General features: G+C 44.4%; 1 protein-coding gene across 1 annotated transcript in view; it reads left to right on the forward strand.

Moving 5' to 3' along the window:
* Window positions 1-12,276: 12,276 nt before the first annotated feature.
* The window catches only part of LOC107305798 (phospholipid-transporting ATPase FetA-like), a 71,221-nt gene continuing 70,144 nt past the window's right edge, over window positions 12,277-13,353 (forward strand). The window contains exon 1 of the mRNA XM_015848364.2: window positions 12,277-12,524. The gene's annotated coding sequence lies outside the window, so the exon portion shown is untranslated. The remainder of the gene's footprint in view (window positions 12,525-13,353) is intronic.

The following is a 13,353-nucleotide window of genomic DNA, read 5'->3' on the forward strand; positions in this document are numbered from 1 at the left end:
CTTTTTTTTTTTTTTTTTTCCCCCCTTAACATTTTAGTCTAATTTCCAATTACTTGAGGAATATGAGAGTACATTACCTTCAGCACTTAAGATTTTTTCTTTTTCTTTTTTTTTTTTTTTTTTTTTTTCTTCTTTTTTTCCCCCCTTAACCTTTACTTGAAAAGATGAGATCATTTTCCATGGAAGAAAGCAAGGCTGGCTCCTGAATGCATCAGGTTTTTTGTTCTTGGGGAAATTCCTTTCTAAAGCTCCAGCCAGCTCAGGGCTGTGATACACACAGTCATAAAAATAGCTGGAGGTGTAACACAGGAGGACCCAAAGGGCTCGGCGCCTGCTTGTGAGCACGTGATGGGGATGGAATGGCCTTGGGGGAAGAGGACATTTGTGTTTCTGGGTTAGTGATGTGAGGGCAGAGACCCAGGGGCAGAGGTGTCGGTTCTGTGTGGTTCCACACCAAGTGAGACCTATGAACATGAGCAGTGCAGGCAGCGAGGTTGGTAGTATTCCGTCATGCTTTACTAAATATCTGCTGTGGGTCTGAGCCCTCCCTTGTGGTTGTGGTTATCCCATAAGATCCTCTTTCAAACCAGAAATATGGACAAGGATTTGTCTGCAACTAAAGGATTCTTTCGGGACTTCAGTCCTCTGTTTCTTAGCTTCTCAGTGTCTTAGTGATTTATGGCCAATCCAGGAACAGTCATTCTTGCACCACAATGTGGTTTTGCATGGTTTATTTGCACTTTCTGGTGCTTTTGTCCAGTTTAGCAGAGATGGCAAAGTCTCTGCTGCAGTCATCCATGCGTAGTTATTGGTGTCTGCTTTGGTGTGCAGCCTTTCTTGCATCACTTTTTTCCCAAGCTTTAAGAATGCTGTATAAGCTCCTGCCTTTATGGGCTTCTCACATTGCTCAGTCCAATTACTTGATATCAGCTCAAGAGTTCTTCCACCACCCCCAGGTGCCTTCAGCTTCCCTGAGCCCTGCAAAGAAGATCCCAAGACATCTCAGGATCAGCTGAAGGCAGCTGACAGAAATGTACACCTTTGTCAGGTCACAGCTAGGAAATCATTTTACAGAGAAAAGGTCAAGTCAGACTTAAATATTCCGCCTTTGTCGAACCCTTTTGTCTCATCTCCCACCCTGCTGTTATTATTCCTTCCCTCAAAATAAGACCTCATAAAGTGCTGCACGCTTGTTCAGATCAGCATAAGATGCTGGAAGTTACTTGGACTGCTTCCCCACTGAGATGCATTATGCACTTTGCCTGCTGTCATTCCAGTCCCAGAAGCTCCACCTTTGCCAGTGCAAAGTACCCAGAGACTGACAAACCTCCAGGTCCACATTACAGGGTTCTCAGAAGCTTCTCACCCAGGGCTTGAGGAACCCTCCAGCAGCCCCAGAATATCAAGAAGCAGAGCAAACTACAGGGAGAGAGCGAGACAGAACTGTAGCACCACAATCTCCTTAGCTGGTTTCTCACTCATAAACATGCCCAGGTCAAATGGGGCTATAAAAGTAGGCAGGGGAGCAGTGCTTCTCCAGTGACCCCAGTGACATCTGTCAGCCTGAGCTGAGAAAGTCACAGAATCACAGAACCATTAAGGTAGGAGAGACCACAAAGATCATCTAATTCAGCCGTCATCCCACCGTGCCCACTGACCACATCCCGCAGTGCCATAAAGTCCAAGGCTGACACCCTGCCTGTCGTTGCACACACACAAGATCATGAGACACTTGAGCTGATTTCTTAGCACTGTTTTTGTACTGCAGGATGCATTGAAGAAAGAAGGACAATTAGAGCAGCTTGGCGCTGGGAAGGAAGGATGTTTGCTTCTGGCAGCCTGCAGATGATATGCAGAAGCCTGGAAGCACAGCATTTGTTATTTTTGGTACGATGTAAGATGATGTGATAAATAATGTAAACATGTTGAAATTTCAAGGAATATCAGACAAGACTGAGAATACTGGGAGATGAATCCTTTGTTCAGTGATGCGCATCTCACTTGGGATGCTAGCAGCCTGCCGCTCTCATCAACAACCAGCCCCGTAAAGATTTTGCTTTGAGACCAAAGCACTGCCTTCAAATTCTGCCATGAGAAAGAACATAAGCAGCTCTTCCTCCCTCTGTTGTTTCAGTCTCTGTGCCTCAAAGAACTTGCTCCCTTGGCAAGATTAATTCAGATTCAATTTAACCAGACCTTATTTATCTCTGTGTTATTTTCAATATATTGTTTTGGTTTGGTTTTGTTTCAGAAATCAAAGCTGTACGAAGCCTTATTAACTACTGCATTTGAACTACAAATAACTATTCTCTGGGCAATCGTGCTTCTAAGAGTTTCTCTTTTTACTATTTCCACTGCTTATTGGGAGCAAACCCAAAATAACACCTCCTTTTATCGCCCTTGTGATCATGTGGTGACAAAACCTGTCAGTTGCCACATCTGCTAATGCCATTATGAATACCATCTCTCCACCAATAGCTGATCTGCTGGCTCTCTGTAACGACAACTGTCAGCCAAAAAAGATTTCCAACTTCTGGAATATATCAACCTTGAGACTAACCTATGGGGAAGGACTTTTGAGTGATGTGAGTTTATAAACATAGCACTCATTGTATGTCCTTTTTCTGAGATGCTCATTCCCATCTTCATTTTGTTATCCGGTAGTGTTCAGCAATCCTAGGAGGGTAAGACTTGTCTGTCTGAATCCTCAGGAGCAGAAAATATGGTATATTTGCTAAGATTCGGCTCTCTCCTACTCATAGCTGGGGACACAAATTGCTGCAAGAGGTGATGAAGTCCAAGAGCTGCTGTAAGTCACTGCTAAACATGGTCACTTTATCCTCTTGGGGAATTTGTTGGGCTGCACATCCTTATTTGGAATTTTTTCATACGCCTGCTGAACCCAAGCCAAGGTCAGGTCCTCTGTTTCATCTGGGGAGGAAGTTCTGAGGATGACCATCATGGATGCAATAAACCTGCACAATAACTATTGAGGTTTTCTCAGACCTTGGCAGCAGCAGCGGCGTATTCCCTTGTGTGCGCAGGAGGAGCGAGTCTGGAGAAACAAAGTCCCTCTGCGTTTCAGGAAAGCTTATTGTTCACTTCTGAAAAAAAAAAGAGGAAAATTTAAGACACAAAAACAACGAAACCTCCCTCCCCAGTAGGGGCGTTTATTTCACTTTTGTTCCTTTTCTCCTCAAAGCAAAAGGAGCAGGGAAGTCTGAGACAAACCGTGAGTGCTGGATGTGGAACTGCTGTACAACAGCAGCAGAAACTGCTCCGTGCAATTCAAACAAAGCACCACGTGTTCATATAGTGCTGCGTGAGCCATTGCTGCGTGTTCTGCAGGGGGAGCTTGTCATCCAGCCTAGAAACTGGGGTGAGGAAAACCAGCTGGAGAACACCTGGTTTGTTCAGCCCAAATGCAAATTAACAACACCCCTCCACCGCTCACTGAATGATCTCCGTGTAGGAGCTTTCGGATGCTTGGTTCATGTCTGTATGCCATGAAATCCATCCTCCAATAGAACAAGTTATGTAGGAAATGAAAGTGAAACCTCCATTGGAGGAAGTTTTGCTTTACAGATTCGCAGATGGTGAGATGGGTTGGTTGGTTTTTTTTTCTTTCCCTCTGGAAGAAGTCCTGGAAAAGGGAAACATGAGAAATCCTCTTTCTCAGGATGATGTACCAAACCACTTCTGCTATCAAGCTCACGAGTCGCGCCCTGTTTCTACATTTTGTTGATGCTGTGTCAGCAGAAGCATCAATTTCCACTCTCATAAGTCAGCTTCCCAAAAGTCACCTCATAATTGGTGTTATGGTTCTCAGCAACCACCTCCTCAATCCATCTTCAGCCCTTTCACGATAATAGGATTCCTCAAGAGCAATAAATCACCCTCACGTTTCATTGATGTAGTGATACTGGCAAATCCCTTTTTTTTCCCCACTGAAAATAACAGAAAATAAGATGGAGAGTGTTGAACTTCAGGTGGGAATAATTTGTCTTCAGGAACAGGGAATCCAGCACCCCTCTGTGCGACCTGTTCAGTGCCTTACCACTCTGACTGACTTATATCCAATCTAAGACTCTCCTCTTTTAGTTTGGAACCACTTCCCCTTGTCCTATCACAACTGACTCTGCTAAAGAGTCTGTCCCCTTCTTCCTCATAACTTCTGTTAAATACTGAAAGAACATCCCATGCACAATATTCACTGTATGAAGCGGGATGGGGCAGTGGGAGAGAAAGAAACACATTTTGCTCTTTGACATTACTTGTGTTCCATCTCTAGTGCCTGGTGCCATGCCCAAACCAGTAGGAGCTCATGTCTGTGCAGCAAAGCACTGTTCTTCCAGTATAATGAGTGAGCTAATCAGTAAACTAAGTGCTAATACTGCAGACAATTCTGTAGATTATGTAGGTCTTTTCTGAGTCACGCAATGTGGTTCTAAAGGACTGACAGAAAAGCATGATTCAGTGGAAAGTGTCACAAGAATGTATTTAAAAAGCTGTTCTCTGGAGCCGTGAAAAGCCATCTCCTGCAGTGGCAGAGGAGCCCACCAGTCCTCTCGTAGTTAAAAATCCCAAGTCACTGCAGACTGTTACTTTTCCTGTACCTCACCAAAGCAAAATGACATAACTCGAGAGCCAGAGAAGAACCAGAAGGTCATTCAGTTTCTTCTGACTTTCACAGACCATGGTGCATCACCCAGTTAACTCTGTGTTGGGCTTAATGGGGAATCTGACTGTCACCACCCCAAGGAATTTATGGAGACCAGCCATTGGTGTTTTGCTGTGGTGGTTACCAGTTTAGACATGCTTACCTTTCTGATCTCACTTGTGTTGATTTGAGGCTTCTGGTCTCTGCTTATTGATCACACACTTGTGGCGGAAGGCCAGGTGTTGACAGCAGGAGAGGCTGAGAGGTTTCACTGCGTTGTCCACATGGGCCCAGACAATCAGCTTGGAATTAGGTCCAGAACCACAGAAAGAAGAAATATCAGGTTACAAACTATTACCAATTCCTATGCTTCAGAGATTCAGACATCTCCTGGAAGGATCGGGCAGTATTCCCCCTCTCCATCCCACTGAACAGCTGCTTAGATGAAAAACAAAGTGTATCTGTTTCCTTCTCCCACCTTTCCTGTAAAGTACCAGAGATTGATCAGCAATTAACAGTCCACCTCCATAGGCATTGACTAACACAAAGTTTTCCTTTTCTTTCCTTTGCTTTATCTTCCATAAGTACTTAGATCAGGGGATCAAGAAGTATTTTCATGCTGACTGATGGCGCTGCAGTTTCCACTCAGCTTTAAATAGCTTTCCACCACCCTTTGGCATCCCCTTTCCATGTCATTCTTCTTCAGTGAAAGCAATCATTTCCCAGTTAATCCTGTTACCTGCTTATGATAAGTAAGCAGGAAAGGTCAGCCCTCTGAGGACGGATATTTTTGCCAGCAAATGGGTCCTTACCACCTTCTGATCTGCACCCAGCCAGTTTCTCCGATCTGAGTGTAGTTTTATAGAATCTGAGACCTAGTAATATACTATTTTCACCTACTATATGAACAGTAGATCCTCAGGAATTTCTTTCTCCATTGCTAACTTTGCAAATAATGAAGAAAATTCAATATCTCATTCCAGAACAATCAAGAAGACATTTTACCTCTGCAGCAGAAACAGTTCTGGAGGATTGCATGGCTTTCAGTTCATCTCTAAGCCAGAATACAGAGGTCTCTGGGAGCCCCCCACAGTTCTGTATCCACTCTCATGTGTCATTTGTATGGGGTAGTAGTTAAGCAACTGTGTAATGGACCATTCTGCAGAAGTAAATGCTGTAAAATTCTGGCATAAAGCATTTAGTGAGGACAAAATAATTGTCCTGTTAAATAGTGTAGGAGCAATCCTCCTTTCATCAACAGTACAGCAGCACAAGTAGATTTCCCATGTGCTTGCTACACCAACCTGCTTGAGTCATGGTCTGTGCTCTTCATCACTTGTATAAGTAAATTCTTACCTGTTTCAGATCCTACTTAAAGTCACAGAACCACAGAGTCATTAAGGTTGGAAAAGACCTCTAAGACAATCTAGTCCAACCCTAATCCATTCCCACCATGCCCACTAACCATGGCCCTCAATACCACATCTCCATGTTCCTTGGCAGCCTGTGCCAGTGCCTCACCACTCTTCTGAAGAAAAGATTTTTCCTAATATCCAACCTGAACATCCCCTCCTGCAACTGAAGACCATTATGAGGCCATTGGGGTAGGGCAATACTGTCATGGTGCAGAAATACAGGGATGAGGTCCTGCAGGTGTAGCTCTGCTGGCCCCGTGCCACTCCAGCCAGCCACAGAGTTCTCTGTGCCAGGTTAATCATATTAGTTCAGAGAGAGGTCTGGCACAAGCATTGCTCAAATGCAGCACAAAGAGTTCTTTATGGAGAGCTTGGAACAAAGGCTCATGACAGATGACAAAAATCAGGAGAAATGATCAACTGGGAAAAAAACCTTCAGTCCTTTTTCTGCGTGAGGACATCCAATGGTGAATTGCAGAGCCCTGTCAGAAAGTACCACCAGTAATGAATTCTAGTGAGTTCTGATGCAGAAATAATTTACAGAGATTTTTAATGTAAAATATCTTAAACAGAATGGAAGAGTCTTAGTACTTCCACCATGACCTGACTGGGAGCACAGCTCTGCTAATGCGGCAGTTTCAGCTGTTCCTGGGAGTCCTGTCCCAGCATGAGGACCCCATCTTCCTCCAGTTACCCAGTCCATGGCTTGGTCTAGGTGGACACCGTTTGGACAGTGGGATTAGATTATCTCAGTCTTCTTTATAGCCTTAATGATTCTTTTATTCTGTGATACACAGACATCTGGAGAGTGGGCAAACAGTATTTATGCAGGTTTCCTCCCAGAAGAGATTAGAACCTGATGATCTGATGAACCTGTCCATCTTAACCCAAGTCATTACATGATTCTATGGTAAGAAGTCATGGGCATGACACCCAGCAGTGAGATTACATGGGAAGCAAAGACCCAGCAGGGTAGGAGTTGGTGTGCAGCCACAGCTTATGCCTGGAGATTTGGAAATGCCTCCAGGTGCAAATACAACCTCTGTGAACTGGGCACTGTAGTTTTATGGGGATGAGTTTGGACGGGAGATCCAACCCCTCTAATACTGTGTGCATGCTTTGCTGTGGTCCATGGGACTGCAGGAGAACCCTGGCTTCACGATGGGCACACACACTAGGTCAGGTTGTTGTGTTAGACGTTAGGTCTCTCTTCCCTTGCACTGCATGTTCCTGCTGCTCCCCTCCTTGCTTTGAAGTCTCATAAAGCCAGCCCTTCCAGAAAGCAGAGCAGCTCTCCAGGCTGTGAATACACACACACTGAGAAATCCCTCAGAAATCACTCCTGACTTCTGTTAACAGACTTGCAAGAGATCAAAGCTGCAGGTAAGTAGGGCACCTGTTAAGTCAAGCCTTCATCTTTTCTGGAGAGCAGGTGGGAGAGAGCAGGAAGCATGATGGTTCTGCAAAGATCAGACAAACGTTGATTTTGGTGGCCAGGACTTATCGCAGGAGTCTTCACAGCAGCTTTGAGGTTGCATCTCTCAACATCTCCAGTCCCTGGCATGCAAGGAACGCAATCAGGGACAAAGAAAACATGTGGGGAAATGGGGAAATATTTCTCTCTGCTAGAGAGGATATTGTTGTTTCTGATTATGGCCTTGTCACATTGCCATGTCATGATCTAAAACCCCTTCGTGATTGGAAGCCAGTTCTGGGCACGTATCTTACCTCTGTGCTCCCACCCACATTCCTGTTATCTCCAGCTCTATGCCAAACTGGCACATCTTGGGGGGGGCAAGAACTTGTGCACTGTGTTGCTCTTAAAGAGCCTTATTGTAATTAACATGCTATGCTCATTAAGAATGTTTTGTAACATTTTAAAGCTCTGACTAACTCAGGATGGACAGTCAGTTGTAATAACGTTTTAAATGTTTCCAGCTGTAGGATTTTCTGTGTACTAAATGGTTATGACTTCATTTTTCACAGAACAGGGTGCTTGGGGTGAAAGTCTGATTTATCATCCTGTCGTAAGTTCAAAGTCCTGTAACATGAACGATGCAAATTATGTATTGTGTTAATGATGCACTTAGTACCACTCCTGCTAATGATGGCAGCTTCAGTCACAGAAAAAGAGGAGCTGATGGTGACTGTGCAGCTTGCCCTGGCCCTCCTCTAGCAACCCAAGCTCTGAACACACCGCTTATGCCTACCTAAGGATGAGGTTCACCTTACTGAGAACGGATTTTGTTCAGCTGCTGTCCTTTGGCTGGTATTTTATAAAGACCTCTCTCCTGCCTTTTAATGCTCTTTTCTCATAGTGCTCTTTACCTTGTACAGCTTATAAGGTAGTTCGGAGCACTGAAAGGTTTCTCTTTGAGCACTGAGCATTGACTGACATGTTCCAGAAGGCTCAGAAATTGTAGCTTTGAAGGTCTTCTCTTTGGTATTCTAACAAACTGATGGGAAACTGAGACTTTTTGCAGAAGCCATAGGGAAGGAGGTGCATAAATCTTCCTGAAATTCACTGTAAGGTGACAACGACACCATTACGAAAGTGAAGAACAAAACGTGGGTCAGCAGCTCCCATGACAGCAGTGGGCTGCAATGATACATGGCCATGTGCTGCTTTTAGATCTGGATTGTGACACCCATTCTGTACTTGCATGTCTTATATTTATTTTTGATTGGTGCAAGCATCGGGGAGTCTCTGCAACAAGCATCCAACATCCCTTAGAATAAACCAAACTGGAGAGGCCTGTCTGAATCCTACTCAGAAACAGCAGCCGCATTTCTACAGAGCTGCCCCTCACTGGGTTCCTGTGCTACTCCTTTATGTGTTTTCGAGTGAAGGGCTGTTTACACCCTCATTACAGTGCCTTTGGCATTAAACGTCAGGAAGCATTTTCTAGCACATCTCTCAGAATGAGCCTTGAATTCTGCCAGTCAGTTTATGTAGCTGTCTCAAATATACGTGGGATTTCCTTCCAGAGAACTGGATCATGTCTCTGAAGACCAATCAGAGCTGCCTCGCTGCAAATGTACTCCACAAAATGGGGTTCTCACTAAACACCCAAGAACACTCACCAGCAAGAGTTCTATTCTTCCCACATCTCAGCAACATCCACTCTCCAGCCCACATCACCCAAGGGAGACTGTTTTGATATTATTGCCGTGTTTCTCCATGGTTTCACCATACAACTGACTGTAACCTGGACCTTGGCATCACAGTGCATTGCCCCATGGGCTGTGCCAGCACAAGCTTTTGTGCAGCCACATTTAGACCTCTGCTGCTGAAAAGTGCTGTTGTCGCTGTATTGAGCTGCCAGTGCTCTAATGCCTGTTGTGGTGAGTGAGGGACTGGAAACAGCCTGACTGAAATTCCAGACAAATACACTTTTTTTTCTTTTTTTTTTAATTTTTTTTTTTTCCTGAGTCACCCCTCACTCTGAGGCCCATATGAGTGTTTCTGAAGGTGGTTGTCACATTGAAGACAATTTCGCATGAAACACACACTGATGGTCTGTGAAATAACCACTTTGTCTGCAGGGAGGTTTGTACCCCACAGCTCTGAATTAAAGCGCCCTTAACTCAAGCTGGCTATTTCTCTTCACATTCAAGGACTACACATTCTTAGTCATTGAACTGTGCTACTGATAATCTGTGTAGTCTTTGCACCTACATGGCAGGCCTCTTTTCTCTCTCCAAAATACTTTCCCTGATATCCTGAACCATACCCGTATCTCTCCATAGGGTGATGTTGAACATAATTTGGGTGGAGAGTTGAGTACTACAGTCATACTTGTTCTTCTCATTATGATACTTAGGGGTGTAAACTTTAACATTAATTCCATGGTTAATGAAACAGAAGGACTCTGGGCACTGCAGCCTTCAAGATTCTGTCTTGAAGCATTATCAGCTTATTCCCAGAACCTTTAGCCAAAACAGGACTGTTCTGCCACCAGACCTCCTCCTTCAGCTGCTTTCGATGCTGACATCACGGATCTCCACTGCCAAAGTTCAGACACCAGATAAGCAGGAACTAGCAGATTTAACCCTTGTAGGTTAATCCCATAGAGGGCAAAACCTTATTTTCTTCTACTTAATCCATCAGTGTGATGCTGAACTTTAGTATTCTGTGATGATCAGTATGCAGACTGGTGGAGGGATGATCCTCCATGATCCATCTGCTGCTACATCCAACACATTGCACCTACCAGAGGAAGCTGCAACACGGAAAGATGTTTCTAAAGCAGAACGTGGGCATGGAGAGACTCAGTACTCAGTTAAAACAGACTTAATTCACAAAGGGAAAGATAAGTCCCACCAATGGTCTGGAACCTGGAGACAGGTAGAAGATGGGAGAGAAAGGAAATGCTTCCTGGTAAGTCATATTTTATGAAGGGAACAACAACTTTAGAAGGGATTCCTCTCCAGGAAATCTTGGGGGTAGAGCTGGGAGTGATTTAGGGAAGAGTCAATCATGTATGCTCTCCTTGCAAAGCCATTTCCCATTAGGCAGCAGAATGTCTTTCTTTTCTTTCTTCTCACCTCAAATATTGCATCATGCTCAAACAGAAGCTTTTTATCTCCAAACAAAGGTAGTTCTCATGCTCTAATAGCTTTCGTCTCAAGCTGTACTTTTCGTTCTAAGTTATTAGCCATTGTTACTCTGAAATTATTTTTACTTTAGTGACCCAAACAGCACAGACAGGAAGGGACTGTAATTTTGTGCATCCTCCAGGACCAACCCTGATTGCTGCATAAAAGGCTCCCTACCCACATGCTGACTCAGAACTGCAACACTGGGTGGCAAAATGCTGGCAGCGGAGGATGGCATGTTGCTGTCAATAGCAAACCTGAATCCTGCAGTGTTGTACCATCTCTTTTTCCCTTTAGAAGATGTTTTTCTGGTTTAAAAATAGGGTCACATGACAATCCCAGAAACTGAAAGTGAGCAGAAAAAAATATTATTCATTTCTACACCCTCCAGAGAGGGTTGGAATTCCACATTTTTAACAATGGCATTTACCAGGACTATGGGATCACTGTGTCAGCATTACATGCTAGCAGATCTCATGTGCTCCTAAATTCCTTGTGGTCCTTAATGCCTCCTGCCCGATCACTTGAGGGAGCAATAGAAAACAAGAAAAGAGAAGGAAAACTATGAAGTAACTCATCCAGGATCTGACACAGATGTGAGAATGGATTCAAGCCTCATTTCACTATTTGCTCAGTTTGCTGTCCTTTCAGTGCCTGCATGACCCTATTGGATGTAAACAAGGCTTATTACCTACTAGGAGAACTTAACATAAGGCAGTAGCTCTCACCATGTTTGCAGTGGAAACCAAAGGAGATACTTAATTTGACAAAGGCTGCAAAGAGTAGAAGTCCTGGTAAGACTCTTTGCATTAGCTGGGAATAAACCAGCACTGAAGAACAGACCGTATTGTTAAGGAGATATGAAGTACCTTTTACAAAGCCTTCTATATCAGTGATTTGTCATGCTGAAGGCATATAAAAAATAATATTGCTTCTTTAAAATCATCTTTAACTCTGCTGCTTTTTGTAACTTTTTCTTCATCCAGACATCACCAAACATCAAAGCAAGCGACAAAAAAGCCTACAGGAGCAGCCTGTGGTTTCTGAGCTAGCACTGGCAGTTTGCACTGTGGGAAATTGCAGGACAGTCTGCAATGCCAGCGTGGCTTTATAAATGCCATTTAGATATTTATCTGTTTTTACTCTTATGTGTTCACATTACCCTCTACAAGGTGATTTTTTATATTAGCTTTGTCATTCCCTACCTCAGAACCATTATTGTTACCCCCAGTTTAAGGCACTAAAGTAACTGCTTGCATGCCAAAGGTTGTATGTCCTTATGGGAGGCAGTGAGATGTTCTTGAGATAGAGTACCTTTTTCTTCTAAGTGTCTCCATCTGTGTGCTGTCTGAGAACGTTAAGTCTCCTGACTGCAGACAGTTGGACGCAATGTCTTGTTTACAGCCTTGGCTACTGCTTTCACTACAAAAAGGCGCTTGAGGTTTCATTTCTCAGACAAAATACAGAGTTCTGCCCATGGTATCAACCTTCCTAATACCCGATGGTGCACCTGAGTCCAAGGATCAATTGCTTTTATTTACTCAGTGCAATGCTGTGCCATGTTCCACCCACAGCTCGGGGAACTTTGCCTTTTCTCCTGCAGCCGTTGCTGAGGACGTGAAGCACACTGAGACATCCTGTGACTTCTGTCCCTGGGCAGGTCTACCTGGAAAGCATAGCACTCCCTGGGGAGCTTTGCGGCCCTGCTGGGGAGCAGCCTGGCATGCTCTGCTGAATTATCCCATAGGGACCTGCACAGTGGCTGCAGCTCCCTGCATGGTTCTGAGGATAGCCCTTCCACTTATCTTGACAAACAGCTTCAGATAGAGAAGACAGCACAGAACAGCCAGGTAGGTCAATTTCTTCTCATGATGGAGAAGTAAAGCCTTGCAGAAGAGCCCAGATTTTGGTTATTTTTGCTTGTTTTTCTCCTTCCTTCCTTCCTTCCTTCCTTCCTTCCTTCCTTCCTTCCTTCCTTCCTTCCTTCCTTCCTTCCTTCCTTCCTCCTTCCTTCCATCCTTCCTTCCTCCCCTTTCCCTTCCTTTCTTTCCTATTCTTCCTTCCTTCCTTCCTGGCCTTTTCTTCCTTGCCTTTCCTTCCTCCCTCGTCTTTCCTTCTTCCTTCCTTCTCTTCATTCTTCCTTCTTCCTTCCTTCTTCCTTCTTCCTACCTTCCTTCCTTTCTTCGCTTCTTCCATTCCTTCCTTCCTTCCTTCCTTCCTTCCTTCCTTCCTTCCTTCCTTCCTTCCTGCTGCATCTCTAAATGTTGGTTCTGGACGATGGCTCGTGTCTAGGTTTTCTTTGTGTAACACCAGCTTTATTCTATCAATGACACCCTAAATTAGAGGGAGCTGGGACCACTGAAGTGAGGTTCCAGTAAACCAAAGGTGGTGAGAAAACACCCATTCATTTGGCTGACTTTGGGTCCAAAACATGCGCAGTGCTTTCTCCACCACTGTTGCTGGCAACTGCATTTTAATGTAACAAAAAAGACATGAAACACGGGATGGTCTTGCCTCCATCAGAAAATATTTTGCATCATGACTGCCTCCAGAGAAGATGCGCTCGAGCTCAAAGTGGCCAATGAACCATTTAATGAGTGATGATTTCTGCCCTGTGGTATATTGAGTGATAAATGAAACAGGCTGCCCAGGGATGTGGTGGGGTCACACTCCCTGGGG

This window comes from Coturnix japonica, chromosome Z (genome assembly GCF_001577835.2).
Source record: "Coturnix japonica isolate 7356 chromosome Z, Coturnix japonica 2.1, whole genome shotgun sequence".
NCBI lineage: Eukaryota > Metazoa > Chordata > Aves > Galliformes > Phasianidae > Coturnix > Coturnix japonica.